The following is a 10,085-nucleotide window of genomic DNA, read 5'->3' as shown; positions in this document are numbered from 1 at the left end:
GCGGGCCTCTGGGTTCCGAGGGTGCTGGTGACCTGAGAGAAGGGAGGGGACAGAGGAAGAGACACATCTGATCAGCCCGGGAGACTTTGGAGGAGGCGGGCCGGGCGGGAGGAGGTGGCGGGGAGGAGGGACCGGAGCACCTCGGGAGCGAAGAGGGCGCACAGGCCCGGCCCTCCCACGCGCCCTCCAGGGACCCGGCAGCCAGACAGACGGACAGGCGGACCGCTAGGGAGCTCACGTACCCGGACACACGCACGAGCGCAGAACAAAGGGCCGGACATGCTCCAGCCCGCTCCGCCTGCGCCTCCGCCTTGCGCGCGGGGGCCCCGGTTACCTGCGCAGGTGAGTTGGGTGGGGCCGGGTCCGCCGAGGTTCGGGTCCCGGCTTCCTGCGCGGCTCGGGCCGCGGCTTCCGCCCCGGTGCTCGGAGAGCTGGGGCTCGGCCGCCTTCTCCCCCTGGTTTCTGGTGAAACTGAGTCAGCGCCGTCGGGGCGGGGCCGATATTCACCTTTGCGCTGCCGGCCCCGCCCACGCCAGGTGCGCTGCGGCCGCCTCTAGCGCGGAGCTCCAGGCCCGGCCCACCCCGCGGCCCCGCAGCCCCGGCGCCTCCCCGGCAGCCAGCTCCCCGGAGGGGCTCTCGGGCTCCACCCAGTCCAGCCTCGCGAGGGAACCCCGCGCCCGAAGCGCATCCCCCAGCCGGGAGGGGACGCGGCCGGGACGCGGGGCTTCGGCCTCTGGGGCGGCGGCCTCCCGTCTTCCTTTCCGGCCGGGGCCTGCTTTCCCAGCCCCAGACCTGAGGCCGGATGCAAATGATCTTTCCGGCCCTCGGGAAATCATTTCCATTTCGTGGCGGGAAGGGAACCCAAAAGTTGCGTGGCTGCATCTGTGATAACTGGGATCCGGGATGTCTGCCTCACTGTCAGCTCCGGGAAGCCCTCCCTGCTGTCAGGGTGAGAAACGGAGGCGATTCCCCGCGTCCAGGCTCCCCTGCGTGCTCCACGGGGCTTCCCTGTTGTTCAAGGCCCCTCCTCATCTTGTATGTGCAATTCGGTCCATTCCCTGCTATGGCTCATTGGACTGTTGCCCCCTTCCCTGGAGCCCAGGCTTCCTCTCTTTCACAAAGGGGACGCTGCTGGCCACTTTCTTCCGGGGAAATGTCATCCTTGGAAGCCTGGAGGTTCCAGTTCACCAAGTAGCTGAGTTAATGCCCTTCACGAAACAGTGGACTCCTTAAAGCCAAGCTCATTGCTCCTCCTGAGTAAAAAACTCTTAAGAGACCATTCTCTACGGCAAGGGTCTGAACAGATGAAAGACGGATGAAGGCAGGGCTGGAGGAATCACATAGCATGCTCTCTTAAAATACAGATTCCAGACCTTTTCCTGATGGCTTAACAACCCCCAACCCAATAGGAACATTCTTCCCAGTTTCTCATCCAGAGCAGCTTTGCCTAGCAGATCCTGTGGCCAACCCTTGGATTTTGCTGAACTGCAACATCCTCCAGCTGCTCACATAATGCGTGTTGGGGTGGGAATCTGGGGCCTGTCTCCCTTTCTCTGGGTTTTTAGGGTTTATCCACAGATCCTGGCACACTGGTGGATATACAACAATGATGGTATGCTGGGAATGAAGAAAATGATTGTGCAGTCACTGGGAAGAAAGGGTTTTGTTGTGATTTGATTTCCCCCTATGGCTAACACATTCAAGAATCTTTTTTTTTTTTTTTTTTTTTTTTTTGAGACGGAGTCTCGCTTTGTCACCCAGGCTGGAGTGCAATGGCACGATCTCCGCTCACTGCAACCTCTGCCTTCCGGATTCAGGCAATTCTGCCTCAGCTTCCCAAGTAGCTGGGCTTACAGGTGCACACCACCACGCCCAGCTAATTTTTGTATTTTTAGTAGAAACCAGGTTTCACCTTTTTGGCCAGGCTGGTCTCGAACTCTTGACCTCAGGTGATCCACCTCGGCCTCCCAAAGTGCTAGGATTATAGGCGTGAGCCACTGCGCCTGACCTCAAGAATCTTAATACAGGGGACTATTACCTTATGGTAATATTACATCACCATAAATTTATCATTACATCCATTATACACACCATTATAAAAACCAACATGAATTCAGCACTGACAATGCCCAAACTCTGTTCCTAAGCACTGCCCACATATTACCCTATACTCAAAACAAACCTAGGGAGGTAGTATTTTTAGCCCCATTTTACAAATGAGCAAACAGGCTCAGACAGGTAAACTGACTTGTCAGGTCATTCAGCAGTGAAGCGGCAGAGTAGGGATTGGAGCCCGGGCAGGCCAACTCCATGGCTTCAGTGCTTAAACCCTGGGCTTTATGGCCCTTGCAATTCTGACTTCATCTGGAAGTTCTGCCCTCACCTCAGATTCAACTTGCCTAAACCCATAAGTCACTTTCAAGTGGTGAGCATCCACCATTTGTTGAGATGCCCACTGTCTTCCCTCCAGGCACTTGACATAGGATTGCTAATTCTCAGGACAACTCTGAAAATTGTTTCCACTTTGCAGAAAGGTTCACTGACTCCATCAAGGTCAGGTAGTGAATGAAGAGTGGTGACAGGTTGTAGAGAAGTTGAACTTGTGAGCTTCAGACTCAGACTACTGGGTTTAGCTCTTGTATCTGCCACTTACTATTCGTGTGGCCTTATGCAAGTTATTTGAACTCTCTGCCTTAGTCTCCTTGAATGGGCAGTGGGGCTTCATAGGGTTTTTTATGAGGATTAAATGAGTTAATGCAGACAAAGCATTTGACACCAAGAGTTCTCAATAAATGTTACTTGAAATGACAACAACAACAACAACAAAAACACATGCTGGTGAGGATGCAGAGAAAAGGGAACGCTTATACATTGTTGGTGGGAATGTAAATCAGTTCAGCCACTGTGGAAAGCAGCTTGGAGATTTCTCAAAAACTTAGAACTACCATTCAACTCAGCAATCCTATTACTGTGTATATACCCAAAGGAAAATATATTGTTTTTCCAAAAAGACACCTGCACTTGTATGTTTATCACAGCACTATTCACAATAGCAAAGACATGGAATCAACCCAGATGGCCATCAGTGATGGATTGGATAAAGATAATGTACTTCATACATACCATGGAATACTATGCAGCCATAAAATTAACAAAATCATGTCCTTTCCAGCAATACTAATGCAGCCGGAGGCCATTATCCTAAGCAAATTAAGGCAGGAACAGAAAACCAAATACCACATATTCTCACTTATAAATGGGAGCTAAGCACTGAGTACACATGGACATAATGATGGAACAATAGACACTGAGGACTACCAGAAGAGAGAAGGAGGGAGGGGAGCGTGGGGAGCGTGGGCTGAAAAACAACCTTTTAGGTCATATGCTCACTACCTGCGTGACAGGCTCATCTGTACCCCAAACCCTATACCCATGTAACAAACCTGCACATGTACCCACTGAATCTAAAATAAAAGTTGAGGCCAGGAGCAATGGCTCATGTCTGTAATCCAAGCACTTTGGGAGGCCAATGTGGGAGGATTGCTTGAGCCCAGGAGTTCAAGACCAGCCTGGGCAACATGGCAAGACCCCGTCTCTATAAAAAAAAAAAATACAAAAAATTAGCCAGGCATAGTGGAGCATGCCTGTAGTACCAGCTACTCAGGAGGTTGAGGTGGGGGGATTGCTTGAGCCGGGGAGGTCAAGGTTGCAGTGAGCTATGATCATGCCACTGCACTCCAGCATGGGTGAAAGAACTAGACCCTGTCTCAAAAATAAGTAAACAAAATAAAAGTCGAAATGATTCTTTTAAAAAAGTGACAGAGCCAGGATTGTATCTGAAGTCTTTATGACATTAAAAGGCATACTTTCCATACTACCTTATGCTGCTTCTTACATACTAATAAGAAAAACTACATGTGAAGAGAAGAAAGACTATAAGGTATGCCATCAAAGTAGTGAAAGTGATGGTATTTGAATGGTGAGACTGTAGGATAACATTTCTTCTTTCTAGTTTTAAAAATATTTTCCAAGATCCCTTCAGTGAACATGGGATGCTTCCATAATGAAGAGAGAGACACACCGTGATGACCTCAACATACCATATTTAATGACAGTCTTCCTTGGTAATCACTCACATCCATCTCTTGTCTGTTCCCACTGCTGCCCTTAATCTAGGCTCTGTGCCAGCTTCCTGATGGAACTCCAGGCCACCCTGCACACTGCCATGTGGTTCCCTCCTCCAGCCCTGCCTTCATCTGTCCCTCACCTGTTCAGACCCTCAGTCATCCCCAAGAACTTCTCTGGCAGAGTGTACAGAGCCAACTGTTCCCTGGACCGACTCATGAAGTTCAGTATTTGCTTAGGCAGAGAGTGTCAGAGCTGTCAGAGGAGACTCAGCTAAAACCCTTCCCCTGGCTGGGCACCGTGGCTTACGCTTGTAGTCCCAACACTTTGGGAGGCCAAGGCAGGAGGATTGCTTGAGGTCAGGAGTTCGAGACCAGCCTGGGCAACATAGTGTCTGAAAAAATAAATTTTGAAAAACAACCCAGCAGGGCACGGTGGCTCACGCCTGTAATCCCAGCACTTTGAGAGGCCAAGGTGGGTGGATCACGAGGTCAAGAGATTGAGACCATCCTGGCCAACATGGTGAAACCGCGTCTCTACTAAAAATACAAAAATTAGCTGGGTATGGTGGCGCGTGCCTGTAGTCCCAGCTACTCGGGAGGCTGAGGCAGGAGAATTGCTTGAATCCGGGAGGCGGAGATTGCACTGAGCCGAGATCGTGCCACTGCACTCCAGCCTGGCGACAGAGCGAGACTCCAGCTCAAAAAATAAAATTAAATAAAATTAAAAATTAAAAAACCCTTCCCCTTACATACAGCAAACTGAGGTCCAGAGATTTGGCCTTGGTTTGTTCATAGACACAGGGCCAGCTCCAGACCTCAGGTCTCTTGACTGCCAATCTTAGGCCCTTTCCTTGATTTGAGCTGCCTTCCTGCAAAGTATTTGCAAATGATATTGTTTTTTAATTCTATACTGTGGGCCCAAGGGGAGTTCACTCTTCTCTTTTCTTTTTTTCTTTTCTTTTTTCTTTTCTTTTCAAGATGGAGTCTCGCTCTGTCACCCAGGCTGGAGTGCAGTGGCATGATCTTGGCTCACTGCAACCTCCGCCTCCCAGGTTCAAGTGATTCTCTTGCCTTAGCCTCCCAAGTAGTTAGGACTGCAGGTGCCTGCCACCATGTCTGGCTATTTTTTTTATTTTTTGGTGGAGATGGGGCTTCACCATGTTGCCCAGGCTGATCTTAAACTCCTGACCTCAAATGATCTGCCCACCTCGGCCTCCCAGAGTATTGGGATTACAGCCATAAGCCACCGTGCCCGGCCAAGGCTATGTGGCTTTTTTCTTAGGCCATACTCACTCTTTTCTTAGGCCGTGTAGTTCACTTTCCCACTGCAAGCTTGGGAAAAGCTCTGTGCCACAGGCTCCATTCCTATTTGCCACATCACAAATACCAATCATTGCTCTAAGGAGTGGATGATTTGATGAGAATATTCAGTTCTTACACCACTACTAGAGGAGGAACACTGACTGCCTTGTTGTGGATGTGGTCTGGCAGTTTCTGTAGGTAGGACTGGTGGATTGTCTACAAATGTGGCCACCGACAGTGCCTCCCATTCCTGGGTGTGCATGCTGCTTCTCCCACTAGAAGGTGTCTTTTACTTTCCTTCTCTTTGAATCTGGAACTTGCTTTGACCAGTTGGACCTAGCAGAAGTGGGGCCCTGTGACTTCCAGGCCTTATGAAATCTTGTAGCATTGTTTTTCCCTTTTAGAGCCAGCTGTGATGTAAAGAAGTTTGTGCTGCATGAGAGAGATAGCACCTGAAGACAATGAGGCCCTGGAGGATGAGAGACTCTAAAGGAAAAGGGAAGGGCCTGCTGTCTTCCAGCCACGCCCACCCCCAACTGAGAAGCTGGGTGAGGCCATCTTGCATCTTTAGCCCCAGTCAAGTTACCTTAACAGAGACTAGCTGACCCTGCCAAGCCCTGCCCAAGTTACAGAATCATGAGCAAATAAATGGCTGTTTCTGTTTTAAGCTTTTAAATTTTGGGGGTGGTTTATGTGTCAATAATAACTGAAACAGATAATATATACAGAATAAACTTTAGTTTTAATAATCTAAGTAAAAGCCCACTAATTCATTATGCAGAAAAAAATGATTTTTTTGAGACAGGGTCTCGCTCTGTTGCCAGCTGGAGTGCTGTGGCACAACCATAGCTCACTGCAGCCTCGACCTCCCTAGTTCAAGCGATCCTCCCACCTCAGCCTCCCGAGTAGTTGAGACCACAGGTATGTGCCACCACACCCGATTAATTTTGTAAATTTTTTGTAGAGATGGGGTCCCACCATATTGCTGAGGCTGGTCTCTAACTTCTGGGCTCAAGCCATCCTCCTGCCTCAGCCTCCCAAAGTATTAGGATTACAGGTGTGAGCCACTGTGCCCAGCCAATTTAACTTTTATTTTAAAAAGACATCCCCTCTCAGATACTGCTACAGCTCTGTTAAATCAAATTTAGCCTCCTTACATATTTTAAGTTTGACCTAAAAGTTTCTCTGTACATAGTGAACTATCACCTAAATGGAGATGTAAACAGCCTGTAATCTACCCTTGTGCCAAACACCAAGTTTTGGCCAATCAAAAGGGGCCAGCTGTTCAAACCCTCTTCAAATAAGGCAAACACTGAGCTGTAACCAATCTGGCTGTTTCTGTCCCTCACTTCCATTTTCTGTACATCACTTTCCTTATTCTGCCCATAAATCTCTGAGCCCACTCTGGCTCAGAATGCTGCCCAATTTACCAATCGTACTTTGCTAAATTAAACTCTTAAATTTAATTTGGCTATGTATTTTTTTTTTTTTTTTTTGACAGAAATTTGCTCATGTCACCCAGGCTGGAGTGCAATGGCGCGATCTCGGCTCACTACAACCTCCGTCTCCTGGGTTCAAGTGATTCTCCTGCCTCAGCCTCCTGAGTAACTGGGATTACAGGCATGCACCACCACACCTGGCTAATTTTGTATTTTTAGTAGAAACGGGGTTTCTCCATGTTGGTCAGGCTGGTCTCAAACTCCTGACCTCAGGTGATCTGCCCACCTCGGCCTCCCAAAGTGCTGGGATTACAGGCGTGAGCCACCGTGCCTGGCCTAATTTGGCTATGGATTTTCTTTTAACAGCCCTTAAAGGGGTATTTTTTTTTTTTTTGAGATGGAGTTTTGCTCTTGTTGCCCAGGCTGGAATGCAATGGCTCGATCTCAGCTCACTGCAACCTCCGCCTCCTGGCTTCAAGTAATTCTCCTCCCTCAGCCTCCTGAGTAGCTGGTTACAGGCATGCGCCACCATGCCCGGCTAATTTTGTATTTTTAGTAGAGATGGGGTTTCTCCATGTTGGTCAGGCTAGTCTGGAACTCCCAACCTCAGGTGATCCACCCACCTCGGCCTCCCAAAGTGCTGGGATTACAGGCATGAGCCACCGCGCCCATCCTGTTTTTATTTTATTTTATTTTATTTTATTAAGTTCTGGGGTACATGTGCAGGATGTGCAGGTTTGTTGCATAGGTAAATATGTGCCATGGTGGTTTGCTGCACCTATCAGCCCATCACCGAGGTATTAAGCCCTGCATGCATTAACTATTTATCCTGATGCTCTCTCTCCCCCCAACCTACCCCACAGGCCCCAGTGTGTGTTGTTCCCCTCCCTGTGTCCTAAAGGGTTATTTTTGAGGAATATTCTAATGTCAGAATTTGAGGAGTATTCTAATGTCAGAAATGCTCACATGAGGGTGGAGGGTACAGGGAGGTGATAATGAAAGGATACAATGCCTCAGGAGGAAGTTTGATATTTTTGTTTGAGATCTATTGTACATGGCAAATATAACTAATAATTGAGTACTGTACATTTCAAAATTGCTGAGAGAATAAATTTCAAATGTTTTCATTATTAAAAATATTAAACATTTGAAAAAAATGCTCACAATATTCCATTGCGGTAGGTTGCTTCTAAATGGTTCCCAGTGATCCATACCTCCTGGTACTCATGCCTTGTATAATTTCCTCTCCTTGAGTGTAGTTGGACCTAGTGACTTGCTTCTAATGGATAGAATCAAGCAAAAGTCATAGGATGTCACTTCCTGGATTTGGTTACAAAGACTGTAACTTTCTCTCTCTTTGTCTCTCTCTCTCTCAGTGCCCTTGGTGTGGTGGAAGCAAGGTGCCATGTGATAAGTAAGCCTCCAGAGAGGCCTGCATGGCAGGATCCAATGTCTCTAGCCAACAGCATCTGGGGACCTGAGACCTGCCAACACCCTTGTGAGTGAGCCTGGAAGTGGACCTCCTGCTCTTGAACCTTGAGGTGACTATAGTGCTGGCTGACACCTTGACTGCAGTCCCTGAGCTGGGGGGCCCAGCTGATCTACTCCCAGAATCCCCCCTACTAAAACAGTGATATAATAAATGCTTATTGTTTCAAGCTGTTAAATTTTAGAATGCATTCACTGAAAAAATTAGGATATCAAACTATAAACCATTTACTTAGTCAACCTTTTAGGGAACTAATATGGCCATAAATATCAAGCCTCTTACAATTTTGCACATTCTTTGACTTTGTAGTTCTACGTCTATAAACTTCTCTTAAGGGAAATCATGGATGCTAACAAAGAAATAGTTACAAAAGTGTTCAGCAGAGGAACACTATTTATAATGGCAAATTGGTGGCAATCCATATATCCAAAGATGGGACTGAGTGACTAAATCATGGAATCACCTCTAATAGAACAGGTTGGGATTCATTAGTGAGTTTTAAAAACGGTAAAGGGATTTGCCAGTGGCATTTGAAAAGACAAAATAAAATGAAATAGAATGAAAAATATCAGAGTAAGGACAAGTTTTGCCTCATAAGAAATTTAGCTTTATATATGTACATGTGTACATTGTGATATTAAATTCCTTACTCTGAGTCATGGTCCAAATTTTGAATAACTGCAGTGTTAATAAAAGATGTATATAAAACTACTTAGGCCAGGCACAGTGACTCACGCCTATAATCCCAACACTTTGGGAGGCCAAGGCGGGCGGATCACCTGAGGTCAGGAATTCAAGACCAGCCTGGCCAACATGGTGAAACCCCGTCTCTACAAAAATACAAAAATAGGCGGGGCGTGGTGGCTCATGCCTGTAATCCCAGCACTTTGGGAGGCCGAGGTGGGCAGATCACCTGAGGTCAGGAGTTTGTAGACCAGCCTGGCCAGCATGGTGAAACCCCATCTCTACTAAAAATACAAAAATTAGCTGGGCGTGGTGGCAGGCGCCTGTAATCCCAGCTACTCGGGAGGCTGAGGCAGGAGAATCGCTTGAACATGGGAAGTGGAGGTTGCAGGGAGCCGAGATCACGCCATTGCACTCCAGCCTGAGGGACAAGAGCGAGACTTTGTCTCAAAAAAAAAAAAAAAAAAATACAAAAATACAAAAATTTGCTGGACATGGTGGCATGTGCCTGTAATCCCAGAAATCAGGAGGCGGGGGAATTACTTGAATCTGGGAGGCAGAGGTTGCAGTGAGCTGAGATCATACCACTGCACTCCAGCCTGGGCGACAGAGTAAGACCCTGTCTCAAAAAATAAATAAATACAACTACTTAATGACATAAAATGTAACCAAAATATATGAAGTTATAAAATTCATGTTAGAAAATGATCTAATTTTGTGAAAACCCAAACAATATGTGAAAAAAATGGAAAATAAATACACCAAACAGATAATTTATACTTTATTCATTTGTATTTTAGAGTTTTCCACAATGAGCACATCTTTTTAAAAATTCATTTCTTGAGTAATCATACTAATTTAAAAGTTTTCCAAATAACTGTATGTGGTATTTAACTATGTTAAATATATATGCATAGACGGCCGGGTGCAGTGGCTCACGCCTATAATCCCAGCACTTTGGGAGGCCGAGGAGGGCAGATCGCCTAAGGTCAGGAGTTTGAGACCACCCTGCCAACATGGTAAAACCCCGTTTCTGCTAAAAAT

At 47.2% G+C, this 10,085-nt stretch overlaps 1 long non-coding RNA gene across 1 annotated transcript; it reads left to right on the top strand.

The window, feature by feature from the left end:
• Nucleotides 1-5: 5 nt before the first annotated feature.
• Nucleotides 6-8,575, top strand: LOC112129079 (uncharacterized). The gene is made up of 4 exons (XR_008513550.2): nucleotides 6-342; nucleotides 5,834-5,977; nucleotides 6,235-6,350; nucleotides 6,931-8,575. It is a non-coding gene; the product is annotated as an uncharacterized LOC112129079 (long non-coding RNA).
• Nucleotides 8,576-10,085: the final 1,510 nt, after the last annotated feature.

This window comes from Pongo abelii, chromosome 16 (genome assembly GCF_028885655.2).
Source record: "Pongo abelii isolate AG06213 chromosome 16, NHGRI_mPonAbe1-v2.0_pri, whole genome shotgun sequence".
Taxonomy (NCBI): Eukaryota; Metazoa; Chordata; class Mammalia; order Primates; family Hominidae; genus Pongo; species Pongo abelii.
Note: the sequence above shows the minus strand (reverse complement) of the source record. Positions and strands in the feature narration are given on the sequence as shown.